The 16,611-nt window shown below is 40.8% G+C and overlaps 1 protein-coding gene across 3 annotated transcripts in view; it reads left to right on the top strand.

Annotated features, from left to right (window-relative positions):
- GRB2 (growth factor receptor bound protein 2) overlaps positions 1-16,611 on the top strand; it is a 70,410-nt gene that overhangs the window by 21,318 nt on the left and 32,481 nt on the right. The window lies entirely within an intron of this gene.

Raw genomic sequence — 16,611 nt, 5'->3', positions numbered from 1 at the left:
TCTTCGTTTCTGTGCGAGGGCTTTCTCTAGTTGCAGCAAGCGGGGGGCCACTCTTCATCACGTTGCGTGGACCTCTCACTATCGCGGCCTCTCTTGTTGCGGAGCACAGGCTCCAGATGTGCAGGCTCAGTAGTTGTGGCTCATGGGCTTAGCTGCTCCGCGGCATGTGGGATCCTCCCAGACCAGGGCTTGAACCCGCATCCCCTGCATTGGCAGGCAGACTCCCAACCACTGCGCCACCAGGGAAGCCCAGAATAGTGTTTTTAAGTGGGGTTACTTTAAACTAGAACTTTCCAGGTATTGAAAAGAGCGTGAACTTTACACTAGTATTATGGTAACTTCAGAAATGGAAAGGATTAAACATTTTATTTTCTCCAACACCATATGAATATGAATTATATTTAACAAGTTTGTGTATAGTCCAGAGTAATACACACCTGAAATCTGCTATCTAGATGTTAGTTTCTAAAGTTTAAAAAGTCTGTGGTCAAAGAAGTGGAAAATGGAATATATTTTCATGAAGCTTTTGAAAGAAAATTGCTCAAGTAAATAAAGAAGTTCAAGATACCTCCTCATAGACCTGAAAACATTTACTCAGTTGTTTATCAAATGTAAGTATGGAAGCCCCAAAATTCAGCATTCTGTTTACAGGGAGGGTGGAATAAGATGTCAGTGCTACTTGTGCTCTCAGCCAGGGTCCCTCAACAGGATCCTCTCATTAAGGTGAAAGTGAAACTGCTACAGCATCTTTACTGAACATGTATATTTTTTAGACCTTTTTATATTGGAGTATAGTTGACTAGCAATGTTGTGTTAGTTTCAGGTGCACAGCAAAGTGATCCAGTTATACATATACCTGTATCTATTATTTTTCAAATTCTTTTCTCATTTAGGTTGTTACATAATATTGAGCAGAGTTCCCTTTGTGAACATAGTTTTTCTTAACATAGATTTTTTTATTTTAGAACATTTTTAGATTTACCAAAAAAAAATTGCAAAGGTAGCACAAAAAGATCCCATATATCTCACACCCAATTTCTCATTATTAACATTTTATATTAGTATAGTACATTTGTTACAATTAATGAACCATTATTGATACATGATTATTAACTAAGGTCCATACATTATTCAGATTTCATTCATTTTTCCTAATGTCCTTTTTTCTGTTCCAAGATCCCATCCAGGGTGCCATATTGTTTAGTTGTGTCTTCTTAAGCTCATCTTGGCTGTGTTGGCTGAACATAGATTAAAAAATATATATATATATTTATATATATATATATATATATATACACACACACACACACGCTTAAAGTTTAGTATTTGTTCTTTTGATTCTTTGATAGTCCCTACTTAATGAAGAATTATTTTCTAAAAGCATATAAATTGGTGTTTCTGTGGAAGATGTTATTTCTCATGTAACGCTTATTGGCATTTTAAGGTTGGACCACATAAGTATTTGGCTTCCATATGCCGAATATTTACCACACTCTTCTGTACTATAGCCACTGGCCTTATATGACTTATTTAAATTTAAATTAGCTAAAACATTCAGTTCTTCACTTGCGTTGGCCATGTTTCAAGATCTTACTAGCTACACACGGCTAGTGGCTGCTATACTGGACAGTGCAGATACAGGATATTTACGTCATTGTAGAAAGTTTTCTTGGACAGCGCTGCTGTAGAATGTCACCACCCAAATAACAGTGTTTTTGTGTTCAAAGTATTTTGGGTTTCACTTGGAAATGCTGGGAATCATATCTTCCCCCTTGTTGCAAACCATTAGTGGTTCCTCTGGTCTTTGGAGGTGAGGCCCTTGGGTAGAACTGGGACGGGGGTGGGAAGTAGGATGCTGCTGTGGACCAGCAGTAGGACTGGGGTAAGAGCTTCTCTTTCTCTTGAGCTCTTGCCCATCTGCACTACTCCCTCCCTGGGGAACCTTTGACTTCCCAAACGCTTTTCTCCACAGCCCTGCACCTTTTCTCCCCCAGCCCATGCAGACAGAGGCAGATCCTGGGAACCTGTTGTCATCTAGTGAAACCAGAAGAGTGCTCACAGAATGGCTCCACTGGGGTGACATGTAATGTGTTGTTGAGTCCAGTGCTGGCTCTTCTAATTTGGGTTCCTTGTGTCATTGGATGTGTAATGTGGTCTCGAGCTGAATGTGCAGACAGCAGCATCTGAGGCACATCGAGAGAGCAGAGGCAGCACTTCTTTGAATTCAGCAAAACCATAATTATTGTGTTTTCAGAACTCTGTTTTACATAAATATCTTAGGCAAAGTTTTACTCTTATTGTAGAGTCATTTTGTTTCTTTGGTTTAAACTGTTTTTTTTGGTTTAAACTGCACCAAAATTTTGCACAATTAAATATCCTCACCCCAAAAGCTCTGCAGTGTTTCATTAGTGAACATATTTGCCAGTAATGTCAAATAATGGGTTGATTAATCTTTGACTATATTTAAACAATACTTGGTCAGTTTTCAATTAGTTGCATCATTTCTCTGAACACTGAGCTATTTCACACCTTGTGATCTTCAGACTTGGCGTTCCTTTTGTCTAGTATAACCTTGGCCACCTCCCATTCTTCCTTTGTGACTTAGAGCAAGCCCACCCGAGCTCCAGAAGTCTTTCTCGACGCTCTTTTCTCCCTCTGGTGCCCCAACACTGCCCCTTAGTTGTGTACCTCTGGCCGTTGGCATATTTCCGTTTCCCCAGGCCTCAGATTCCTGTATGTCAGCATCTTGCACAGTGCCCAGCAACATGGTCATTTAGTTTGTTGGAACAGAAGAAGCGTTGAAACCCACACCAGGTTCATTCCACTCAGTATAAATTGAGTCCAAGTTGGTATTGTCTTTGTTACCCGGTATTGCCCTGTCAGAGGTCAGACTTGGTTCTTATGTTGCCTCAGCTGTTTTTGCATTTATTTAGGTGACATAAACCAGAAATAGGAACTCTGGAATTTCCGCTGTAATTTTTTATTCTCTTTATTTTTTCACCACCTTAGTTAAGCTTCTTAGCTACTTTTCCTTTGAGTCTCTGTAAGGTATAATTACACTTTACTGTGCATGTGATCTAAAGAATATTCAGTCAGCTTTATTTTTGTTAGTGTCCAAGAAACATTCCCGGTTTCCACCAATTTTTGTTTTTGGACACTTATTTCATCTATAGTCATGGCATTTTATTTCAGCAGATGGTTCATACACATGTAAGAAATATTGCTATAGAAGGAGATTCTAAACATTTTGGCTTTCTCTCCTGAATTTGTTCTTTATTCTTTAAGTGTGTAAGAAAAACGAGAAAAAATTTACAGGAATAGTTTGAAGTAAGCCTGATGATTTGTTCTAATTTACATAGTTTACACAACTCCCAGCCTTAGAGAGAAAGAACAGCTCGCAAGGGGCTGGATCGCGGGAAGAAGAATCTTGTCTTATCGGATGTTCTCTTGAGTTTACTTCGCTGCTAACAATGAGGTGGGTTGGGGAAAGAATTTCTTGTTTTTCAAGCTTTGCCAGAACACTTTGCTTACAAGCAACTGTGCGAACTCTTACTGGTGTCCCTGTATTTCCAGGGATGCTTTCTGACCTCCTGTTAACGACACAGCTAGGACTGGCCGTGTGCTTTGTGGTGCCAAACATAGCTGAAGCAAACCTGGAAGGCGTCCAACCTGAACAAGATCCTGAAGTCAGAACGAGCAAGTGGTGCAAATGCTCTTAGTCAGAGTCTGGAAAGTCTTCAGAAGAAATGAATGCAGGCGGATCTGACAGGCTGATGAAAATTTGTTCATAGACTGACATTTCAGTTCTTCTAGGCCCTGAGTAATTGGTTTCAGTCAACAAGGCACCAGTATCTCCTTATAAATTTCTTCATAGAAGCCAGCTCTTGGAATGTATGCATCCTGGTGATAAACCTGGAGCTTGAATGTTGTTAAGATATTCAGAAAATAATGAATTTGCAGCTCTAGTAGGACCTGGCTTTAACTTTGACTCTGTAAGTCAATCTAAGCGTCAGCTTTAAGCATTCATTAATTTTAAGTGTTTGTGCCTCTTCATTGGTAATATGATGGTTCATATTTTGAGTAAATAATGCTATCCTTAAAGCAAAGGAGTACATATGTTTTGAGTTGTTTTTCTAATAGTGGTAGGTATACTAGAGGGTCAGTAAGTTCTTTTTTTGGGGGGGGGGGAGGGCTGCGTTGGGTCTTCATTGCTGCACGAAGGCTTTCTCTAGTTGTGGCGAGCGGGGGCTACTGTTTGTTGCGGTGCGCGGGCTTCTCGTTGCGGTGGCTTCTCTTGTTGCAGAGCACAGGCTCTAGGCGCGCAGGCTTCAGTAATTGTGGCTCACAGACTCTAGAGCGCAGGCTCAGTAGTTGTGGCGCACGGGCTTAGTTGCTCCGTGGCATGTGGGATCTTCCCGGACCAGGGATCGAACCTGCGTCCCCTGCATTGGCAGGCAGATTCTTAACCACTGTGCCACCACAAGTCCCAGGGTCAGTAAGTCCCTAAATACCATCGCTGTCTTGAGCGGTGCCATCTTAAATAGGCTGGTTGGCTAGAGTCAGAAAGTGAGCCTTTGACCAGCCCAGCCCGTACCAGCCCACAGTCCTTGTCTCAAGAGTCTTATATTGTGACTCTCTGGCTGAGCGCAGAAGAAGCAAAGGAATAAACTGGCATTTTTCTCATTACCAGGGTAGATCAGCATCTTTCAACTGAGTAAAGCAACATATGGTTGTTTATGCCTTCTTAAATTTTTATATCTTTTGGTTGTGGCCTTATAGTGTAAAGAAACCTTCAGTTTTGCTAGAACTTTAAGCTGCTACTCCTTGTTCCAGCTTAAAATCATTTAAATGAGATAGTTTTGATATATCCCAGTTTGAACTCTGAGGAATATCTAGTGGCACATTGACATAAAATGTAGAAAATCATAACATATTATATTGCTTTTTTTTTTTTCAGGTTCAACTAATATTTATTGCATACTTAACCCACACCAAGAACTGTGCCGGCACTCCCTTTATAATATCTCATCCAATCCTCTAAATAACCCTACAAAGAATATATTAGTATCCTCCATTTCTACAGCTGAGAAAACTAAGACTAAAAAAAGTTAAGTAATCTGTGCAAGGTCACACAGCCAGTAACTAGAGACCCAGAAATGAAGTACAGGTAGCCTGACTTAAATTGTAGCATGCTTTCCTCTGTTGATCAGACTGTCTCCTAAATTTCATCAGTTCTTTAAAGTAAGATAATATGTGACCATGTCCAAGGTACATAAAAAAAAATTCTCTAACACAGTTCAGGGAGATGGTGCTCTGACTGGGTGAGCTGAATATCTGGATTCATGTGGTAGTTCTGTATTTCATTATAAGTTAATATATAGGTATTGTGGCTAACTGGCAAGTCTCTTGTGAGTTCCTGCTACACCTCTGGGGAAACTGACAAAATGGAGTTCCTGAAAAAGCAAAGCAGAGAACCAGTGTTATCCAGATATGGTTTATTTTAAGAAGGACTTTCCTTTACAGCAATATGGCTTCTTCTGCTTTGCTCTTTAGGCAGAGAAGGCTTTTAATTCAATGTCTGACTGATTTAAATTATGACACATTTCCTCCCTGACATATTACATTTCTCTCTTTTTATATACTACATTTAGGTTGGTCTGGAAGCTTTTGAGTGTGTGCCAAGGAGACAGTTTCAGTCTAGCGGGGACTTAGAGTTGAGCTGGTGAGGCTCTGTATACATATTTGTGAAAACAGTTTGTAAAGAAGACAGTTATAGGAAGTATGTCTTCTGATTAAACGATGGTTTAGAGGATTTATAGCAAGATAGAATCAGATGTAGTGATTGTGTACTATAACTAAATAATTTTGGACTCAAGGTACTAGAAAATGGTAGCTACCATCCAAGTAATCAGAGCCTTCTAGGTGGGAGGAACATGAGAACAGAGATGGACTTGAACTTAGAGATACCTTACTGAAGGTAAAGCTTTCATATGGGCCCAGAAAATTAGCTCTTATTGAGCTCAGACAGACTTGGGAGCCAGGCAGGCTCTGTACCAGGTACTTGCCTCCTTAATCCTCTCAACAGCTCAGTGAAAGAACTTTTTCCAGTGTTTTAACAGACAGGTTGAGTAACTTGTGTAAAATTGCCCAGCTAATCGGTGGGAGAGTAGACTTTTGAGCAAAATCTGATCTTGTTCACATTTTGAACTGTGGACTGATCAGAAGGCAGGCATTTATGTTGATGAAACAGCAGCGTTTTCTAACAGGTCCTGGAACAGTGAGTTTACCCAAATGGTGTTTTAGAAAGACTGTTTTGAGTAGTACAGGATTAAAGAGGAGAAAGATTAGAAGCAAGATGGAGCGTAGGGATGAAGAGCCCAGGCGGGAGCCAGACCATTTGGATTCAGACTTCAGCTTTGCTGTTTGCCATGGTTGTCATGTTGTGCAAGTTATTAAACTTCTTTGTGCCAAAATTTCCTCATTGGGAAAATGGGGATAATAATAGTACTTACCTCATCAGATTGTTGTGAGGATTAAATTAATTGAAACATGTAAGCAGTTAAAACGGCAAATATACAGTTAGTTATTATCAAATAGGAAGCAGTGGGGTTTTTTGGGGTTTTTTTGGGGGCCGCACCTCGAGGCTTGTGGGATCTTAGTTCCCCGACCAGGGATCGAACCCGGGCCCTAGGCAGTGAGAGCACAGACTCCTAACCACTGGACTGCCAGGGAATTCTCAGAAAGCAGTTTTGTTGCAGGCAAGCTGCTGAAATAAGTTAGTGGGAAGTGCAAATCTAAAGGGTGTTATAAGGGAAGAAATCACAGGACTGGGCAGGAGATGCAGTCGAGCCAGAGGATTCCGCAGCTTTGAGACTGGGGAGAGTATTGGTATCATCAACAGGATGGGAACTTTAGGAATAACCTAATTGGGGAAGATAAAGGGTTGAATGCTAAACCATAGGAAGAGGTTCGACTAAAAATCTTGTGGACAGTGTAGACCCTCCCCACTGCAGAATAAAGTGAGCAAGCAAGAAGCAGCCTTAATGTTGAGGAATAGGAGTCACCCCTGAGACCGACTGCTCTGGGCAATTCCTATTTCACTAGCTGTCTTAAAACAGAGTAATAGATGGGAGTATGACCCTTTGTGGCAAATGCTGCATTCCATTGCTGTAGATTTTCTAAATTGGTTACAGTACAACTTTTAATTTTATTTGTGGCTAATAGAATAGTGTGGCCCTATTCATTTAGAAAAATTCAAGTGAGAATTCTCGGTTATAAGACCCTGAAGTACTGAAACCTTGGTTAATTTTATGCTCATTGTTAGCCCCATTATGCTGCTGTGCTTATTATGGCAGGCTTAGGAAAAGCGCCCTGCCACGGTAAAAAGATCACAGGTTCAACAGCTCATTCATATAAACACAGGCACTCCTCCCCAGGTCCGGCAGAGAGGGACTGTTAACAGTGCTGTCCGTTGTCAAGGAGAAGTTCTGTGTTTGCCTCCATTTCATCAGAGCACTATTCATGTGCGATTCCCAAAACCTTGTTATACATTCAAAATGTGACTAGAAATAAGTTTCTCCACTTGTGCTGACTGACATGTATCACGAGCTGTTTTACCTGGGAATCTTTGGCTTATTGATGGTCTGTTTAGTTATGATTTAAGAACTATTGGTTGAATCTCTAGTGCAATAGTTCTTAACCTGTTTGGGGGCCATACCCCTTGGGACTCTATTAAAAGCTATTTCCCCCCTTCCAAATGTATATAAATAATCTGTATTTAGAACCTCTGCTTTATTTTATAATAGAATATGCTAGGCGTTGAGACAGTTCAACATAAATGTAAAAGAGTTCCTGCCCTCCAAGAATTTTGTATTTGGTTGAGTAGAAATGACTAATACAGAAACAGTTATGTTTAAATGTAATAGCATAAAGTGCCTAGGATTGTAGCATTATAGTAGGTTTTCAGTAAATGAGGTGGTTATTGTAATGGTTGCTAACTGTTGAAGGCATCAAGCATTCAGAGAAAGAAGTTGTTGGGGATTATAGGTAGGAAAGAAGAGAAGCACTGGTCCTAAATGGCTAAGATTTGGATAGGAGATTTGGAAAAAGGAGAGTGGCATTTCAGGTGTCAGGATTCACAGAGGGTTGGCGTGTCAGTGGAATGAGTTTCAAAGACAGTGATCAATCTGACAGTCTCTTTTTTAATAATTAAATATATATATGATGGTTAATGGTCAATACCCAAATTTAGCCCAATCCATTGCCCAGAAATAATCAGTTTATTTTATTAACTTTCCTAATAATCATTTTTTTTCTGGACGTTTTAAAATTAAAGATCATACTGTATATGAAATTGTCTTTTTAAAAGATAAATATTTTCCGATTGTGTTAAGCCACTCTTGTTTGCAAATAACAGGATACATTACTCATATTAGTCTAAACAATAAAAAGTATGTATTGGTTTATATAATCAAAAAGTTCAAAAGTAGGATAGAGATCAGATACAGTTTGATCAGGGTTCAGCTCTGTGTTTCCATGAGTTTTTGTAGCTATACTCTGTTCCACATGTTAGCTTTGTTCTGAGGCTGGTTCCCCTTGTGACCAGTATGTCTATCGCCAGGGACCTTGACTAGAAGACATGTCGTTAACATCAAAGGGAGAGAGAAGTGTGCCCTTCCCGCCTCCAGCAGGTGTTTTGAGATTTGGGTTGATTGGTATAGGTAACCAAATACTGAGCTGGTCAGTGTGGGTTAGGGGAGATAGACTTGCCCTGGGAGATTTGGTTGGGGGGTCAATCCCACCCAAGCTTCATGGCTGCTTCATAGAGGCGGAATAGAGGTTGAGGAAGACCACCCATTGTCTACCCCACCCGTCCTATTATAAACTCTTAGTAAATAACATTTGTGGGACTTCCCCGGTGGCGCAGTGGTTAAGAATCCGCCTGCCAATGCAGGGGACACGGGTTTGAGCCCTGGTCCGGGAAGATCCCACATGCCGCGGAGCAACTAAGCCCGTGAGCCACAACTACTGAGCCCGTGTGCCTAGAGCCCGTTCTCTTGCTCTGCAACAAGAGAAGTCACCGCAGTGAGAAGCCCCCGCAATGAGACGCCCGTGCATTGCACCGAAGAGTAACCCCCGCTCGCTGTAACTAGAGAAAGCCCGGGCGCAGCAACAAAAGACCCAAAGCAGCCAAAAATAAATAAATAAATTTGTTAAAAAAAAAAACATTTGTAACTGCTGCAGAGTATCTCATCGTATGTACCATAATTTAACCATTTCACTACTGCTGTTGGACATTTTAGAGTGTTTCCTCCCCCATCCCCCCACTATTTTATTTTCTTATTTTTAAAAAGTTATTTATTTAAAAAAATTTTATTTATTTATTTATTTATTTTGGCTGCGTTGGGTGTTTGTTGCCACACGCAGGCTTTCTCTAGTTGCGGCAAGCAGGGGCTACTCTTCGTTGCGGTGCGCGGGCTTCTCATTGCAGTGGCTTCTCTTATGGAGCACGGGCTCTAGGCGTGCGAGCTTCAGTAGTTGTGGCCAGTGGACTCAGTAGTCGTGGCTCGCGGGCTCTAGAGCGTAGGCTCAGTAGTTATGGCGCATGGACTTAGTTGCTCTGCGGCATTGGGATCTTCCCGGACCAGGGCTTGAACCCATGTCCCCTGCATTGGCAGGTGGATTCTTAACCACTGCGCCACCAGGGAAGTCCCTCCCCCCCCCACTATTTTAAAAAATGCTTAGGTGAACATTCATATTATATTTAGAGGTATTTTAAATAAGAATAAAATTTAATACTTGATTAGACTTGAATATGAAAGAAAAGGAGAAATAATTGTGAAAATGGTAGTTCCATAGACAGACCCGATGAGTTGGATAGTAGGGAGACTTGGGAGGACGATTGGTTTTGGTTTTGGCATGTTGAGTGAGATCCATTCCTTGGGTGGTTCTGTTCATGCTCTTGAGCAACCCCTGGGTACCCACTGGTTATTAATTTTTCCCTCTTACGTTCTTCTGTTTTACCTTTCAAAAACTCTAAATGTACTGATGGTGCGCTTTTTTTTCCTTTTGCTCATCATTTTCTATCCCCCACTGTCCTGTTGCACTTTGATTTCAACTTTTCACCTTGGTATAGATGGTACCAGGTGTTCCTTTCACGTGAAGCCAGTCACTCCTAGCACAGTTGCAAAGGCAACATCTTGCCAGAGTAGCCTGTCCCTGCTACTCTCTTCCAGTTTTACTGTGTTTAGCTTCTATTAAAAACGCATAACTGATTTACTCAGTAAAAGGACAGCTTAATTTAATTCATTAAAGTAGGAGTTAGAATTTCTTTGATATAAGATTCTGTCCAGGAAGATTTAAATGATTCTAATTTAGAGGGTTTTGGGTTGTGTTTTTTTGAGACAGCTGAAAGTAGGAGATCTGGTGTAAGATGAGCCATTAGCTTCTGCCCGCTTCATGGACTTTTTCCCAGTTTAAATGTAAGCATCTGGGTGGGCAGCAGATGGAGCTACTGTAGGATTGGTATCCGACACCTGCCAGCTTGTGAAGCTCACATATTCTCAGTATCACAATCATTTGATACTAGAACTGCTAGAGAATGTCCTAAAAATAAAGATGGCCAAGAGCAGAGGAGAGGCTTAACAAGATTAGTTTGATCTTAACTTTTTCTTCATGGTTTGCCATTAGAAGTTTGGGTATATGGCTTAAAACTACCAAATAAAAAGAATTTTCATATTTGCAGACTGCACTGCCTTCCAAAAAAATGGGAGGAGTTATTCCGTTTGAAGATTGACCTGAGTAAATAAGTAGTTGGTGGATATCTTTTTCCTCTGTGGACCTCAAAAAACTTTTCGGGTTGGCTGAATTTCTCTGTCTGGATATTATAGGAAGATTAGGTTGGGTACCAGATGCTTGTATGTGAGACAGTTTAGAGTCATCGTACTATTCTGAGCTCATTGTCCATAGCATTCTTAATCCAAAATAACTCTGTTCCCTCAGCTGCAGAAAGTATAAAAGCCTAATAGAAACCTAGCTAGATAATTGATTCTGTGTAGTTTTAGACAGAAATAGTGCAGACAACACTCTTTGGGAGGCTTGTTAAGGACAGTGTAAAACAACACATAGCGAGAAGTATGCACAGAGGTTACAAGCATGGACTCTGGAATGGGTCAGACCTCAGTTCCAGTCCTACCTCTTCCATTAACAAGCTATCACTCCTTGGGCAAGTTCTCTGGCCTCTTTGAATGGGCCTTAGATTCCTCATCTGTAAAGTAGAATAATACCTACCGACCTTATGGAGTTGTTGTGAGGATGAAATGGCCTAATATGTCATGAATTCTGGCACATGATAAATGCTTAATAGATGTAAGCTGTGTTATTTTAGTAATTTATTAAAGGAGATATGAACTCATTCACCAAACAGGCATCGAGTGTTTACTTTATATAGGTATGTGATAAAACTAGACCCTACTCTGTGGTTGTACAGTTAGTTTCAGTTCACTAGTGGAGATGTGTACAAGGAGAGTGGTGGTGATAGATTTCACAAAGGATGGACATTGCAGCTAAGTTTTGAAGAGTAAGATAAGACTTGGTGAACAAATATGGAGGGAAGGGCATTCCAGGCAAAGGGGGCAGAGGCATGAAAACACAGAAGGTGAGGGAACAGCAGATAGTTGGCTATAGACAGGATGTGGGGTCTTCGTGGGGGAAATGGCAGAGGTCGTTGGAGAGTTGGGCAGAAACTGTATCATTAGGGAGTTTGTATGCTGAACTAAGTACTGGACTTGATTCTTTAAGGGTAGGAAGTAATTGAAGGGTGTTAAGCATGGAAATAACATCAGTTGCATTTTAAGAGAGAAATTGTTATACCAGAGTGCTAAAGAAAGGGAAGTCAGGATATTGCACTGTGTAGAAATGATAGACATTTTAATTGAAGATGACATCTATTTACATGATAGAAGGAACCAGACTTGGGGATGGATAAGGAAGAAATCTGACTAAAGCAACTTGATGGCTCTGGGTACTGTTAACTGGGAAAGGTAATATGGGGGATGGAATACTTCTTGGAACATCCTGAGTTCCATCTGGTTGTGGTTAAGTTTGAGGTGCTTGTGAGACATCCAAGGAAAGAAATTAGGTTGTTGAAGAGGTTGATTTGGGCTACAGAAATTTGCGTATGTCCAAGTAGAATATAGGCAGTAATGGAAGTTTGTGTAGAGGTGAGTTTTTTCTAAAGTGAAAATGTAGGGTTAGAACAGTACCAAAAAGAGAACCTTGAGAAATGTCAAACATTTGAAGAGGAACTAGCAGTGATCAGTGCCATCCATGGAGGCATTCCTGCTGTCCCTGAAACGTAAAGAGGCCATTGTAAAACTTTACTAGGAATATCTTAGGTTGACTTTTGACTTTTTGGAATGCAGTCATTATATTGACTTTCTGGTACACAGGTCAGCTGTGTCTTTGTGTTCTTTGGCTGATTTGCTCTTAGGACAAAAATTGAGAGTTGTGATTTCATAAGAACGAGACTTAGTAAAACATTTTGCAGGTATAACGTTCTTTGCATTTGTACTTTTGGGTTCCTGAGATAATGATCAAACAGTATATCTATCACTGCCCTCTAGATAATCCACATAGTTTTCCAAGGTGGAAAAGGTTTTCCAGAGAGAAAGCTTCAAAGCAGAAGGTGCTTTTGTGAGTGGAAATGATAGGATCCCCTGTAGCTGATTTCAGAGGTCAGGAGTGGAAGACCTGTCACTTCTTCGTGGGTGGGGATTGGCGCATAAAGATAAGTTAGGTGTTCAAAACCTTTGAAGAAGGGTCTCTTGATTGTTAATTTTAGAATCCAGGGGATCTGTGTGATGGAAAATAATCTCCCTTTCCCCCCAAAACAGACACATACCCTTTGTGACAAGAATGGATTATGAAGTATGGCGTGCAGAACAAACTCTCCACTCCGCACCTTTATTTTCGCTTCTGTTTCCTTCAAATACCCAACTCAAACAGTTCTAAATTTTTTTTTTTTTTTATCCTCTAGACTTACTTTTCCTCCTTCCTCTACTCCCCAAATGAGAAAGCCTTTAGCTTTTAACTGTAGTACTTCATTTGGCTGTCAGTGTTTATCGCATTAGTAATTGGGTGACCTTGGCTGGAGGTGGGGGCTGTAATGCCCTTTTGAAGACTGGCCCACACGCCAGTGTACTTAGGTGCCCACACAGAAGCAGAGGCAAACTGGCTGGATTTTGAATGCAAAAGCATGATACTGTGGGTGGGAGCATATATAGTTTTAGAATTTTTAAAGGCAAGACAAAGCCCATGCACCTAATGGGGCCGGTGGAATAACCTTTACAAAAGAGAATTTTTGTTTCTGTTTTTCTTGTCCTGCATCTAGCAATTTAAAATACTGAGAACAGGAATAAAGTGACAGTTGTTCAGCACGTGTATCTATCTCTTATTTTTTTTTAGTATAATATTTTTTTAATAAATTTATTTATTTATTTTTGGCTGCGCTGGGTCTTCGTTGCTGCGCATGGGCTTTCTCTAGTTGCGGCGAGCGGGGGCTAGTCTTCGTTGCGGTGCGTGGGCTTCTCATTGCAGTGGTTTCTCTTGTTGCGGAGCATGGGCTCTAGGCATGCGGGCTTCAGTAGTTGTGGCATGTGGGCTCGGTAGTTGTGGCGCACGGGCTTAGTTGGTCTACGGCATGTGAGATCTTCCTGGACCAGGGCTCGAACCCGTGTCCCCTGCATTGGCAGGCAGACTCCCAACCACTGTGCCACCAGGGAAACCCTCTGTCTCTTATTGATAAAGATCAACGCATTAAAAAAATATCCGCTGGCTCCCAGATTGTTAATACTTCCTGACTTTTGTTGTGTTCTGAGTAGTTTGGTGGAGGAGATGATCTGGATCTTACCTTCTCAGCGGGGGTGATTTCTCCTCTCCCCCAAGGGGGAGAAATCTGGTGGTTGGAGGGTGAAAAAAAACTTACTCTTTTTATGCATACAGTACATAAATAGATATTCATGTATCTGTGAATCAAAATTTCATGGTGGGGGGTGGTGGTGATGTTGGTTTTTTGTTTCTTTTTTTAAAGGCTGAGAAATGTTGGGCCTTTTCATCCCGGTACCTGCAGTGCCTTGAGCCCCTGTGTCTCAGGATGTTAGTGCACCTTCTTTATTCTCATCTCTAAACCGGCCTAAGGGTGACTAGCTCTGTCACTAATCTGAAGCGCTTCAGGAATGCTTATGGGTATTTTTAGGATTATGGCAAAACGTGATTCTAACACTTACCAAGAATATGTATATAATGCTTCCAAAAATATATTTATACAGTTCATTGGGGAACTTTGAGATGGTTTAAGCATGTGAAAATAAGCTGAGAAAAATACTAGGAGTGGGAAGACATGAATCCTAGGATATTTGCAACATTATAATTTACAATATTAATTTAATGGTCTGTATGAGTGGAGTTGCTCAGTTAGTAACGGGCATGTAATGAGTGTAATATATTTTGCTCATGGAATCATGTTGTTTTCAGAGATGTTAAAACCTACTAAATTGGGAAGGTTTTTTCCCCCTAATTTGGTGAAGAGTTTATTGTCCCGCGTGCCTGCTCCCCACCCCACCCCAAACCATGGTTTTTAGGATGGTTCCTCAAACTGCCTAGAGTATTTCCCTCATACCTTCATTCAAGATGTTTGGTATTTTGCAAGTAGATATATGAGAAGTAGTATTACGGTATGTCCTGGTAGATTAAGCAGTTGGTAAAGAAATGATAACATTTATGATGACAATTTTAAAGAGCCAAGTGTTTGGGCCCATTTTTCTTGGATTTCTGTATCCCTGCTCATGGCATAGTGGATTGTCTTGACCTATTTTTCTGTTCTTATGCTGCCTGCAGGAAAAATACTTATCTTTGCCAGTCTGTAGTTTCCTCCCTCCCTCCCTTCCTTTTTTCCTTTTTCCCTTTTTCCCTTTTTCCCTTTTCCTTTTCCAGGAGGCAGATTAGCACAGCGTTTTTAAGAACAAGCAGACCTGAATTTGAATTGAATTACAGTTTCAGTTTTTATTAACTGTGCAATCATCTATAAAATAAAAATACTCTCTCTGTGAAGGGTTGTCCTTAATATACATATAAAGGTCACATAACAGGTGCACAATACATTGTGCCTTTTTAAGTTCTAAGTTTAAAAAAGAACCTAGCATTCCAGCCCGGCACTCTTATTTCGCAGGGGGTTTATACGAGGCCCAGACAAGCCGAGGGACCAGAGCAGGGTTAAAGGGAGGGGCATCACTGATGCTACTAGATCTCAGTGTTCTTTTCACTCCACTCCACTTTCCTTTTGTGTCACGTCATTCCTTACTGTGCAGACACACGTGCTGATGGTGGTATTCTGCTTTCCTGTGTGAACTAATGCTGAGTTTGACCTAAATTGCACGGGTAGAGATTACATTTGTGCAAATTCTTAAGGATAGTTCTGTGGAAGCCTTCTAAAATAGGGTAGTTATCTTGCCTGTATTTGTGACTTCATTTACTAAGTTTTATTATAGGAAAATGAATTGGAAAATCTCCTAAAATCCCATCTGGTCCTTTGATTTTTATCTGTGAAGGACTGACAATTACCAGGAATTGTTCCAAATACATAAAACTGGTCCCTGTTGTCCAGAATAGTCTTTCTAAGATGTGTGTGTATATGTGTGTGGGTGGGTGAGAGAGAAAACGAGAGAGAGAGAGACACACACGCACACTAAGTGCTTGAAATCTGTTGAAACCATACTTCTGAGATTTAAGCTACTGAAACATTTGCTTATTATGAATAAAAAGAAAACCAGGCATAAAAATTCATTATGTAATAATCACATTTTCTGATTTACATTTGGGAGATAGTTTATCATTTTTTCCCTGGTGGCGCAGTGGTTAAGAATCTGCCTGCCAGTGCAGGGGACACAGGTTCGATCCCTGGTCCGGGAAGATGCCACATGCTGAGGAGCAACTAAGCCCGTGCACCACAACTACTGAGGCCCGCATACCTAGAGCCCGAGCTCCGCAATAAGAGAAGCCACCGCAGTGAGAAGCCTGTGCACCGCAACGAAGAGTAGGCCCCGCTCAACACAACTAGAGAAAGCCTGGATGCAGCAACGAAGACCCAACGCAGCCAAAAATAGATAAATAAGTAAATTGATTAAAAAAAAAAACTAAAAAAAAAGAGAGAAAGATCTAGAATATTTTTGTGACATACTATTTCGCCGACAAAGGTTTTTCTTGCAAGACATGCCCTTGAGGATACCAAGGTTAATAGATGGAGGCACCTGCCCTCAGTTCAATCTAGTAGAAAAGACAAGTAATTACAGTGTATTGAGACTAGTATGATGATAGAACTGTGATAATAATACAAAGATCCGTGATTGCAGAGAGGAAGTGATCCTTAAATCTTGAGTTTTGCCATCTTAGCCAGAGGAAACACATATAGAAGTCTGAAAATCATAAAACATCTTGGCAGTTGGGAAGCAGCTTGCAGTAGCTTTAGTATTGTTGGAATTTGGAGTTCAAGGAAGGAAATAGCAGGAAGACTGGAGAGTTAGGTGAGGGCCAGGTAATTGAAAGCTTCGTGTTCGG

The sequence above is a fragment of the Balaenoptera physalus genome, assembly GCF_965194825.1.
Source record: "Balaenoptera physalus genome assembly, chromosome: 20".
Taxonomy (NCBI): Eukaryota; Metazoa; Chordata; class Mammalia; order Artiodactyla; family Balaenopteridae; genus Balaenoptera; species Balaenoptera physalus.
Note: the sequence above shows the minus strand (reverse complement) of the source record. Positions and strands in the feature narration are given on the sequence as shown.